The sequence below is a fragment of the Podarcis tiliguerta genome (genome assembly GCF_965153285.1).
Source record: "Podarcis tiliguerta genome assembly, chromosome: 11".
Lineage (NCBI taxonomy): Eukaryota > Metazoa > Chordata > Lepidosauria > Squamata > Lacertidae > Podarcis > Podarcis tiliguerta.
The window spans coordinates 2,260,250-2,270,114 of record NC_139544.1 but is presented as its reverse complement, the minus strand read 5'-3'; positions in this window follow the sequence as shown (position 1 = coordinate 2,270,114).

Here is a 9,865-nt window from a genome sequence, read left to right as displayed (position 1 = left end):
CTGTTTCAGGATGGACCTGCACTGTACATAGAATCATAGAATCATAGAGTTGGAAGAGACCACAAGGGCCATCGAGTCCAACTCCCTGCCAAGCAGGAAACACCATCAGAGCACTCCTGACATATTCTTGTCAAGCCTCTGCTTAAAGACCTCCAAAGAAGGAGACTCCACCACACTCCTTGGCAGCAAATTCCACTGTCGAACAGCTCTTACTGTCAGGAAGTTCTTCCTAATGTTGAGGTGGAATCTTCTTTCTTGTAGTTTGGATCCATTGCTCCATGTCTGCTTCTCTGGAGCAGCAGAAAACAACCTTTCTCCCTCCTCTATGTGACATCCTTTGATATATTTGAACATGGCTATCATATCACCCCTTAACCTCCTCTTCTCCAGGCTAAACATGCCCAGCTCCCTTAGCCGTTCCTCATAAGGCATCATTTCCAGGCCTTTGACCATTTTGGTTGCCCTCCTCTGGACACGCTCCAGTTTGTCAGTGTCCTTCTTGAACTGTGGTGCCCAGAACTGGACACAGTACTCCAGGTGAGGTCTGACCAGAGCAGAATACAGTGGCACTATTACTTCCCTTGATCTAGATGCTATACTCCTATTGATGCAGCCCAGAATTGCATTGGCTTTTTTAGCTGCCGCGTCACACTGTTGGTTCATGTCAAGTTTGTGGTCAACCAAGACTCCTAGATTCTTTTCACATGTACTGCTCTCAAGCCGGGTGTCACCCATCTTGTATTTGTGCCTCTCATTTTTTTTGCCCAAGTGCAATACTTTACATTTCTCCCTGTTAAAATTCATCTTGTTTGTTTTGGCCCAGTTCTCTAATCTGTCAAGGTCGTTTTGAAGTGTGATCCTGTCCTCTGGGGTGTTAGCCACCCCTCCCAGTTTGGTGTCATCTGCAAATTTGATCAGGATGCCCTTGAGTCCATCATCCAAGTCGTTGATAAAGAGCACCCTTTGGGTTCGGTCAGTCAGCCAGTTACAAATCCACTGAGTGGTAGCATAGTCAAGACCACATTTTACCAGCTTCTTTACAAGAATATCATGGGGCACCTTGTCAAATGCCTTGCTGAAATCAAGGTAGGCTACATCCACTGCGTTCCCTTCATCTACCAGGCTTGTAATTCTGTCAAAAAACGAGATCAGGTTAGTCTGACATGACTTATTTTTCAGAAATCCATGCTGACTATTGGTGATCACAGCATTCCTTTCTAGGTGCTCACAGACTGTTTGCTTAATGATCTGCTCCAGAATCTTCCCTGGTATTGATGTCAGACTGGTGGTAATTATTTGGGTCCTCTCTTTCCCCCTTTTTGAAAATAGGGACAACATTTGCCCTCCTCCAGTCTGCCGGGACTTTGCCTGTTCTCCATGAATTCTCAAAGATGACTGCCAGTGGTTGTGAGATCACGTCTGCCAGTTCTTTTAATACTCTTGGATGCAGTTCATCTGGCCCTGGAGACTTGAATACATCTAGACTAGCCAAGTATTCTTGTACTATCTCCTTAGTTATTCTGGGCTGTGTTTCCTCTGCTGAATCATTTGCTCCAAATTCTTCAGGTCAGGCATTGTTTTCTTTATCAGAGAAGACTGAGGAAAAGAAGGCATTGAGGAGTTCAGCCCTTTCTGTGTCCCCTGTTTGCATTTCACCATCTTCTCCTCTGAGTGGCCCCACTGTTTCTTTGTTCTTCCTTTTGCTACAAACATACCCATAAAAGCCTTTTTTGTTGCTTTTAACCTCTCTAGGAAGCCTGAGTTCATTCTGTGCTTTAGCTTTTCTGACTTTGTGTCTACACGTGCTGGCTATTTGTTTGAATTCCTCTTTGGTGGTTTCCCACCTTTTCCATTTTTTGTACACATCCTTTTTTAATCTTAACTCAGTTAAAAGTTCTTTAGATAGCCACCCTGGCTTCTTTAGGCACCTTCCATGTTTCCGTCTCATTGGTATTGCCTGAAGTTGTGTTTTTACTATCTCCCTCTTAACAAACTCCCAGCCATCATGAACTCCCTTTCCTTTTAGTATTACTGTCCATGGGATCTCACCCAGCACTTCCCTAAGTTTTATGAAGTCAGCTTTCTTAAAGTCAAGAAATTGAATCATAGAATCATAGAATCATAGATTTGGAAGAGACCACAAGGGCCATCGAGTCCAACCCCCTGCCAAGCAGGAAACACCATCAGAGCACTCCTGACATATGCTTGTCAAGCCTCTGCTTAAAGACCTCCAAAGAAGAAGACTCCACCACACTCCTTTTTGTACACATCCTTTTTAAATCTTAACTCAGTTAAAAGTTCTTTAGATAGCCACCCTGGCTTCTTTAGGCACCTTCCATGTTTCCGTCTCATTGGTCCTAATATGCTTAGCTGCTCCTTTCCGCTGTATAGTAAACTTCAGAAGAGCATGATCACTCGCGCCTAATGATCCTTCCACTTCTACCCCACTAACCAGGTCATCAACATTTGTTTGGACCATATCTAAAATGGCTGTTCCTCTTGTTGTTTCTCCCACTTTCTGGACAATTAAGTTGTCTGCAAGGCCAGTGAGGAATCTGTTTGACCTTATGCTCTTGGCTGAGTTTGACATCCAACAAATATCCGGGTAATTGAAGTCCCCCATTACTACTATCTCCCTTCCTTTTGCATGCTTGGCCATCTGTTCCAGGAAGGCATCATCTATGTCCTCCGTTTGGCTTGGGGATCTATAGTAAACTCCCACAATGAGGTCACTGTTATTCTTCTCTCCCTTAATTTTGACCCAAATGCTCTCACTTTGGCTTTGAGATTCTAAATCTTGGATCTCTTCACAGGTATACACATCCCTGACATGATATCATGAACATCTTTGCACATTCCTTTGGCTTTCATATGAAAATTTGTTCACATTTCTAAAACTTCCTTCAGAAATAGCCACCAGCTGCTACATGCATGGCTGGCTCAAGGCATCCACCCATTATGATTTTCATAAAGAAGAAGAATATTGATGATTGGTAAGCCGCTACCTGGGACGCGGGTGGCGCTGTGGGTTAAACCACAGAGCCTAGGACTTGCCGATCAGAAGGTCAGCGGTTCGAATCCCTGCGACGGGGTAAGCTCCCGTTGCTCAGTCCCTGCTCCTGCCAACCTAGCAGTTCGAAAGCACATCAAAGTGCAAGTAGATAAATAGGTATCGCTCCAGCGGGAAGGTAAACAGCGTTTCTGTGCCCTGCTCTGGTTTCACCAGAAGCGGCTTAGTCATGCTGGCCACATGACCCAGAAGCTGTACGCCGGCTCCCTCGGCCAGTAAAGGGAGATGAACACCACAACCCTAGAGTCGGCCACGACTGGACCTAATGGTCAGGGGTCCCTTTACCTTTACCTTTAAGCCACCACCAAGTGCTTCATTCAGCCCTTCCTCTGGAAAAGATCCAGCCAGTGTGGATTGTGAGCACAGGCATAGAGTCAAATGCAAATAAGTGAGATGCTGGACACATGAATTAATAGACTGGACAGATTAATGGGTAGGGGGGAAACATTTTTACTAGAATGACTTTTATTTAAATAATCCCCTCTCTAGATCATCAACGAGAATGATCCATATGTGTGATGTTACTGAAGAAATCAGCTGATGGACAGGAGGGCAGGGAACAAGGTGGCACAGCAGGAATTTAACCCTTATTTATCAGCTGAGCAGGATTAAAACCCTGTGCTAAAGCACCCTTTGAAGCAGTTTGCTCACTTGCTTGAACTGGTCAACAATGGTCACTCATTGGTGGGCAAGGTTTGAGACCTAGCGCCAGCCCTGCCATCCTCTTGAAGGCACACCACTCCACTGGCTGTTGCTCAGCTTCCTTGGTCACAGCAATGCTTGCTGGGGTTCCTGCCAAACTCAAAATTCAAATTTGACCTATCTGCGGCGGTTTCGGGGGCAGGGCAAGAGGAGTGGACCGTGTTGAAGCAGGCTTCACTCCGGTCTACTCCTAAAGTGGGAAAGAGGGCCAGAGCTGATGCCAGAAGAGCAGAGCCCACCCAGCCCTCCTTCTAATTTTATCCTTCTTTACAGGCTAACCTTTCTCCTTTCCAGGTCCATGGGCGTTACTACAGTCGGACGATGGTTGCTGTTTTTCTCAGAGCCAGGAAGGAATTTCCCCTGCTCTGCAGGTTTTGCCTTCCCCATAGCAATTGTCACAACTTTGGCAGTTTTAGGCCTTGGGTGGAATCCTTTAGTCTAACAATCAAAGAAGGGGTGATGTGGTGACTCACCCCTTTTGTGGCGGCGATATCCGGATTCCCCATTAGAGGGGTTCTGAGGGGAGTCTCTGACCACACAGCGGTGGGCTGTAGAACTCCCCTCAGCAATGTGGAAGGGGGCCAGCTGTGTAAATGCATGTTTTGCAATGTCCCCATATTCCCAATTGACCCTGTCTTGCCTCAGACCCCCAGTAAGGGGCTGAGAGGGATACACGCTCAATGCCTAAGCCAGGCATGGCCAAACCTGGCCCTCCAGCTGTTTTGGGACAATTCCCACCATCCCTGACCACTTGTCCTATTAGCTAGGGATGATGGGAGTCAAAACAGCTGGAGGGCCAAGTTTGGCCATGCCTGGCCTAAGCCAAGGTTTCCTACATCTGAAATGTAGGATAAAGTTGTGGCCATTTTAATTCCAAATATGTTGTCATGTCTACTCCTTGATCCTGAGATATGGCTCCTTGGGGGGGGGGGGGAGGGCTGTGCCTGATCACACAATTACGTCATTCGCAATGGAATAGCTTTTGCTGTGTATATTACCTGAATTATTTGAAGTCTTTCTTCAGCTTTCTGTACTGGATATATAAAGGTACTTTCAGGTGTTTACACATTTCAGGCTGTGGTGAATCCAGTGGTAACTCAGGTTACATATGCTTCAGGTTACATACGCTTCAGGTTACAGACTCCGCTAACCCAGAAATAGTGCTTCAGGTTAAGAACTTTGCTTCAGGATGAGAACAGAAATTGTGCTCCGGCGGTGCAGCAGCAGCAGGAGGCCCCATTAGCTAAAGTGGTGCTTTAGGTTAAGAACAGTTTCAGGTTAAGAACGGACCTCTGGAACAAATTAAGTACATAACCCGAGGTACCACTGTACTCAATAATTGTTGCATGCTATGTGTGCACACAATGATACCATCTGATCCCCATCTGATGAAGTGGGACTTCTTATGGTGGTGGAAGGAGCTGCCATCTGGAAGCAAGCATGTTCTGGATAAGTGTACCTTTGCCAACCTAGTGCCTTCCAGAAGTTTGGGAACATTTCTCATCAGCCCCAGACAGCACAGCTTGTTCAAAACATCTGGAGGGCACCAGGTGGGCAAAGACTGCTCTAGGGATATCCCTCTGCTACTCCTTCACCTCCTGTGAACAGGGCAACACAATTCAGAGGGACATTTGGGCTCAGCAGTTTACCTAGTCCCCTACCCCTCCACTTGATGTGATATGCCAGGGTAGCCCATTTTAGTAGAAGAGCTGGGTCCCAAAATACAGGAGTATGTACAGAGTATCGTTTCCCCACACTGAACAGCTGCAGTCTCCCCATCCGCTGTTTTCTGCCCACACCCAGGTAGAATCCAGGAGCAGTTTGCTATGCACTCTAGCCCAAGTTGAGCCAACACCCACTTCTAGTTTCTCCACCCTGTTCACAGGTGTTGAAATTGCTGGGCTTAATGTAGCAATTTTAAGGGGTATGCAAGCAATAATGCTCTCCAGACTTTCTGACAGCATCTCTCCTTTTGGGGGCTGTTATTTCTCCTCAGGTGTTGCCTCAGATCAACACCTGCTAGTGAAATGTTATATTCAGTCCTGCAGTCACTCTCTGCCATACCAATCAACATATCCACCTTGACTCAGTTTAAGCTATTGAGGGTGACCAAGCTGTTCTGTGCATCAAAGTCTCCCTTTAATTCAGGGCTGGGGAACCTTTTGGGCTCCATGGGCCAGATCCTTATCAGGTGCTGCCTCTCAGGCCTAATTTGACAGCTGGGTGGGGCTGCCCAACTGTCAAAATCCCTTGTGCTCCAATGTCAGAGGCTTAAGGGGAAGTGGGAAGAGACATGCAATGCCCTTTTCAAGTCTCCTTCCACTTCCCTTTTATGTCTTGGACACTAGAGACTTAAAGAGGCGGGTGGGAACTTGCAAAAGGCTTTAAGACAACCACCATGCTCCCAGCTGCCCCATGCTCCTGTTTGCAGGGCCGCAGCCTGGAAGGGGGCAGTTGATGCACACAAACACACACACGAACTAAATCACCTCACTCAAAATGGAGGGGGACAAGACTTTTAGTTTGTGACATAGCAGCTTCTAGTTAAGAAGAGTTTGGTGGTGGTTGATTTTTTAAAAAATTGATCACAACTGCACCCCTCAAAAGAGTTGAGTCTCCAAATGCTGTCTCCTTTATCTGCCCAACCCTGCTCCTGGGAGGGTTTTTGAAAATCCATATCTTATCTGCTAAAGACCACAATCCTATACATACTTAACTGGGGAAGTAAGTGCTATTGAGCACAGTGGAGCTTACAATTAAATTAGCATAGATTTGTGCTGCAGGAGATCCTGAAGAAAACCTACCTGGAAGATCAGTTCCACCCACACCAACCAAACTGGTGGAGGCTCTGTTAGAAATTCTGTCCCCACTTGTAGATTTGAGATGTGGCGGCATAGGGAAGAGCCTTTTCTGTGGTGGTCCCCAGGGTCTGGAACTCCCTCACCCTGAAGTTTTATCTGGCACCCACATTGTACATACTTTGGTGGCATTCTGAGGCACATCTTCTTACCCAGGCTTTCTGGGCTGGCTGAATATGAATTTTCACTGGTTCTGTGCTATTTTACTTGGATTGTTGTTTAAAGCTTTCAGAATGTAGATGTGATTGTATTATTATTATTAATGTTGTTGTTGTTGTTGTTGCATTGTTTCTGTGAAGGGCAGGCAACAAATATAGAATAGGAATAAGAATAAGAAATCAGAGCAAGTTTCCACTCTGCTTAGAACAATCTGCATAACTTTAGCCTGGCCCTGACAAGGAGCAGCATCTGTGACTCAGAGGCACTCCCCCACGGCCTCTCCTTCCTTCTGGGGGAATAAGAAACTGCTTTCTTTGGTCTGCTACACATTCCAGCATTCCTTTTGCCAGCTCATCTTTGCAGCCCATCAGACTCTTGCTATTGCCAAAGCCTAGTGTCTACGTAGCTCATTTCTTATGCTGAGATCTAGGAGTCCAGTCTATTGTGAGTGTGTGGATGGCATGCATTGTGTCCTGTGAAACTAGAGAGGGAAAAGCAACAAACTAGATGGATCATCCCCTGTGCTACTTCTGCAAATGAAAACCTTCCCATTATCTAGCAACCAGAAGAGAGACTGCAGTGCAATCCTGTAGTCATTTTCAGTGTTAAGGCTGCTGGCTGCTGTGTTTCATCTGCCACTACATTCAAACCCCTGTCTGAGGAAAGACCCCTGGTAGGGGAAGTGCTGTGGAATCAGGTCTGCTTAAAGATTTTGCACGGGAGAATACGTGGATATCATGATGGCATTGATGTCATCACCACATGCTGATTGATGTCTTATATAAATGGGTGCTGGGGTGGAAGGCATCAGCATGCAGCACCGTGATTGGTTGCTGTTGGAGAGTTGATTGAGGGTGCTGCAAGGATGTCTTTCAATGCTGTTACGCTCTGTCTTGTTTCTACTTGCGTTGTTTTGCTTTCTACTTTGCAGCTGGGAGGTCATAAGATCACACCCATGCTATGCCTGTGTAACTCTGGTATAGCTGCAGCATAGCCAGGGGTGCCAACCTGAATAAAATATTGGGGGAGCAGGTAAGCCCCACCCCACATAATTGATCACATGATGTGGTGCACACCTACCATTTGAATGGCAATGCCCATCACCTTTGTGGGCCCCCAGCCTCCTCAAATGTTTTATTGGGGGGTGAAGACCCCTCGGCTCCATGGAGTTGGCTCCTCTGAGCGTAGAACTACTGTACTAGCAAGAGCATAAGAAGAAGGTAAATTATTAGAATTGCTTAATTTGAAGTTATTGGCAGACATCAAATGTCTGCCTAAGTCATCTACCATTTCATTCAAGGTGACAGAAAAAGTGTTTCAGATATTGGGCAAGCAGCTAATAATTAACAGGTTTATATGAATTACCACTTCAGCTAAATTGTTCATGACACCTGGCCATTTTTATGGTCAAAACCAGCATCATTGCCCTCCAGGTTAAAAAAAAAAGTGGTGAAATACTACGCATTATGAACAATGAATAATAATCACAGGTTGCTATAGACTAGAGGTTTAGGCATGACATGATAGCATCTCAGAGTGCCTACAGAAACCTTACAAGTTTTTCTGGCTGGTTGCAAAATAGCTCTTTGTGTGGGATGTGCTCTTCCCTAGTTGCAGTTATGAAAGAATTTCCAGCGAAAGCCGACTTGGATGGCGTCATAGGCCCCTAAGGAAGGAAAACATGAAGCTCCTTGTGGTCAGATGATCTGCCCTGCAGCACTGCCAGAAGAAAGCAATTGCTGGCTTTATAGGGAGCCTACCCAAATTAGATAGTCCATAAATGGATGCCTGAAAAGCCTCCCAAACAGGGGCAACCAACAGTACCAGGAAACTTGCAACTTTGACTGTTATGTCAAAGGTAGTATATTTGAAAGTACATTTTCTCTTACCTTTTTCTTACTTAGCATGTGACAAGCTGAACTTTCTGAATATTTATTCCTGGAAAGTTTTGCATATGTAAATGCACTGTTAGACAAATGGCCCATATACTGTATCAATATCTGCTTCTATGTACAAGACAACAAGAAGAATCCACCAACAGCATATGAATCAATATGGCTAACCTGACTCAAAAACACCCACCCACTCCACTCACACACAAAAACAAAGTTCAACACAGGCAATCACAAACAAGCAACCGCACCCTAGGCCAACCACAATTTCTCTCACCACCAACGGAACACAAGCGAATAGCAAAGAGAACCTGCACAAACGACGCTGGCACAAAAACCCACACATACATTAAGCAAAATAGAAATATCGCCTCCCGACCCCACCCCCACCCACCATGGCCCCCTCCACCTCTTCTCCCTTTTCCTCTTCGTAATGTAACCCTAATGTCTCAACAAATGAAACTGACCTGTGGAAAATGTAACTTGAAAAAAGAGACATTGAGCATACCTTTGTAAACCAAGAAAACTTTAATAAAATATTATTTTTAAAAATATATGCTTCTGTGTGCTTCTGGGGGCACACTGAGACCAGCGTAACCTTGTGCTGTTCATCTGATAACATTCTTCATTGCAGGCATGGTCAACTGCAGTCAGACACAGTCACCATCCTGGCAGGAACGACTTTGCCAGTGGGTCTCCCCTTCTGCCTTATGCGCTCCTTTTACTGGCACGACATGTCACACTCCTCCTCCGGACATATATGCCAGGGCAAGAGCACAGGAGTCACCTACTGGCAGGCATTAGTCCAGACACTGCTCCATCTGGCTCTGTTGTCCTTCTGGAGCATCACTCAAGCAGGGATTGGCCATGTTTATTTCAGCATTGGGGATAGTCTTTTGAGACACCCTAAGTCCCACATGCGATTTTTTGTGAACTTTGAATTGAAAGAGTCCCGAGGGTGTACAGAAGAAACACAGGGCTGCAGTGATGCCCTTTTAATTAATGGCCTGACTCCTGGCCAAAGAAGAAACCCGATTCCCTATCAGAAGCATGGCTTCATTTCCACAGGAAACCATATCCTAGTCCATGTCAAAAGGCTCCTGCATTTTTAAACATGCTGTGTGTCAGATTCTTCCACATGAAGCAGCTTGTTCTTAAAGAAACAAAACAAAAAAGCTCTTGAG